Source organism: Propithecus coquereli, unplaced genomic scaffold (genome assembly GCF_000956105.1).
Source record: "Propithecus coquereli isolate 6110/MARCELLA unplaced genomic scaffold, Pcoq_1.0 Scaffold70, whole genome shotgun sequence".
Lineage (NCBI taxonomy): Eukaryota > Metazoa > Chordata > Mammalia > Primates > Indriidae > Propithecus > Propithecus coquereli.
Window position 1 is genome coordinate 2,830,078 of NW_012153063.1, and position 2,778 is coordinate 2,832,855.

A 2,778-nucleotide genomic window follows, 5' to 3' on the forward strand; every position below is an offset into this window, starting at 1 on the left:
TGCTACCCTATAAAAAGGGCACTGCAGAGTGGGTAAGGGTCCCTCTATTAGAACAGAACCCACACTGTACCCAGCAGGTACGCAGGCCCTGGCATGACTCTCCATGGGATGATAGAGTGTGAGGTGGTTATAGGCTGGCTTTGGCCCATACCTTCGCCTATGCCGTGTGACAATGAAGAATTTATCCCAATGTCTTGCACAACCAGTGGCAGCCCTAAGGAGCCTTCAGGCAAACTATTATATTAAGACATATTGGGGAATCAAATAAAATACCTAGAAATAAAATGTTCGTTCAAGAAATTGGTGAGAGAGCTTGCTTGCCTCATCTGCTGATTTCAAAGTCGTGGGAATGTCTGGGCCTTGCATCAGATGCCTACACCCAAGTGTAGGTCTCAATTGCATAATCAGCTTGTAATGTTGGAGTTTCAGGCACCTGGGTTGGGGGTGGGGTGGGAGAGTGATGCTTTCAGGACCTGCACCTTTGCCTGGTGGAGAGGTCAGCACTTGCAAATGACTCCACTGTTTCAACCTACCCTACCTGTCCCCTGGCCTGGCTTTGCGTTGTTCCTCTAGAGTTTTTTTATGACCGTACTAAAAACTCCTGTGAAATTGTTGACTGGGCATTGTTTGTGCACAACACATTTAGGGGAGCAATGGCTACACACATCCACACGTACTTCTGTAGTTTCTGTTACTGCTTGTGGAAAGTCACGTAACTTTCCCAAGCCTCAATTTCCCCAGATATTAAATAGGAATGACTGTGAAAATAAAATGAGATAATGGATGTGAAAGTACATGGTAAATTGTAAAGTAATACTAATGATTTAAAAAAATTATCTCATACATATTGTTAAAGAAAAAATTATGCCACTTGTTAAAGATGGTAAAGCAGACTTTATTCAACGGGGCCATGGAGATATGAATAGGGACCATGGCAATGGGGTCTTGCAGTGAACAGAGATTGGACTTTATTCTGACTCTAACAAGGACAAGTGGGGATTTATAACCAAGGAGCAGAGTGGGAGTCAGTGGATGGAAAATAATTGAGAGGAAACACGAAGGATAAGTGGTTTCTCGCTAAGCTGACTCGATAGGATGATTGCTGAAGGCTGGCCAGGGTGGTCATCTACCATGGGTGGGAGATATTCACTAAACTGACTTAGGAGGATTCTTGCTCAAACTGGATTTAACTGGAGAGGGAAACCCAAGGTTGGACCTAGTAAAGCAAAGAACTCAGAAGAGCCTAACTAAAGTTTTGGTCAAAGGGGAGAGTTTTGTCACCATTTTAATAAATGCTAAAGATTATGATATTAATAGCCTCTGTAGATCAATTAATAATAAGTATTTCTGGGCTTTGATGTAATCTTGTACACTTTTGCTTATGGTATAGAGAGTAAATGTGATCAATGGATACTTTCATATATTGGAAGACTTTGGTTCAATTTTTTGCAAAGGTCTTCTGTTTGGTGATTTTGATATCACAGTCAAATGATGACTGTGGGGATGAGTGACCTAGGTCAAGATTGTGCAGATGGAGCAGAGGGAGTCGTTGAAGTCCACCCATGCTGGTGGCCCATGTACCTGCCTCAGCACGGAGCATCCAGCTCTTGCTGTCCACCTGTATGCACCAAGTTGCTATGGCTGAAGCAGGACTGTAGGCTGGAGTAGTCACTGCTGCACTCATAGGAAGTAATCTGCAATGGAACATGCCAATAGTCAGGGAAATCTTCCTGACAACATGTTATCATGAATTTGTGACAAGTCCCTGTTCTAAACCCGCCTCACAGTGGACAGTGCACTGTGGATGCAGAACCCAGTGTTGTTCAGCAGCCATAACAGAGGCGTGTGTGTGTGTGTGTGTGTGTGTGTGTGTGTGTGTGTAACTGTATCAGTTCTATCAGGGGATTTCAGCCTGATTTGGCTAACAGCAGAATTTCTCACTTTTTGTCTTCTCTGTATCATTAATGCAATTTTTTGTGTGTTTTAACATTAGTTCTTTATTATATTATAGCTGTGTATCCTTTTTATAAAAGTGCTTTAGAGGTCTTTGAAGAGTTGGAAAAGGAGAGCCAATATATAAAGAACAAGTCAGAAAAAAAGTCCTCATCCTCACTGTTTTATTGAACTCTTATGGTTAAGTAGAAAAATAGTGGGAGTAGACAAAATTCACCCTGAAAACTGTGGGCACATTTGTTTTAAATTTTGGCAGCCAAGAAAGGCTAACTAGGGAGAATTTTTTTCTCGTTTTGCTTTCTAAACTCAACGTGTCTATGATAATCTGGGCCGATGGAAGGGAGCAGTTCCCTAAGCCTGGAACACCTTCCCTTCCCCTGAAACTTGCAAATCTCACCCGGTCTTCAAGGCAGTCCAGACCCCTCCTCCTAAGAAGTCTCCTCTCAGAACCACCCCTCACTTGTCTCTCCCTTCTCTAAACATCTACATCACCTCATTACTGCCCAGCTTGGCACTTAAGCATTGCCTTTCTCATGTAGAGAAATAGAGCTCATATTTTATTAGTCACCCAACAGATTTCATTTGGAAGATGTATAGCTGGTTACTGGTGAGCTAGGAAAAGAAGTCTTTCTCAAAGAGATCAGCTAAGCCTGCAGCAAAACCACAAGTCTTGCATATTTAATATTGATAAGATTCACAACGTTTTGATAATATGAGCATCTTCCTATTTGTAATTTGTCCCATGTGTTCCTTCAACAGGAAGGAATCTTGTTTAAAAAGAATCTTTATTGGCCAGGCGCAGTGGCTCACGCCTGTAATCCTAGC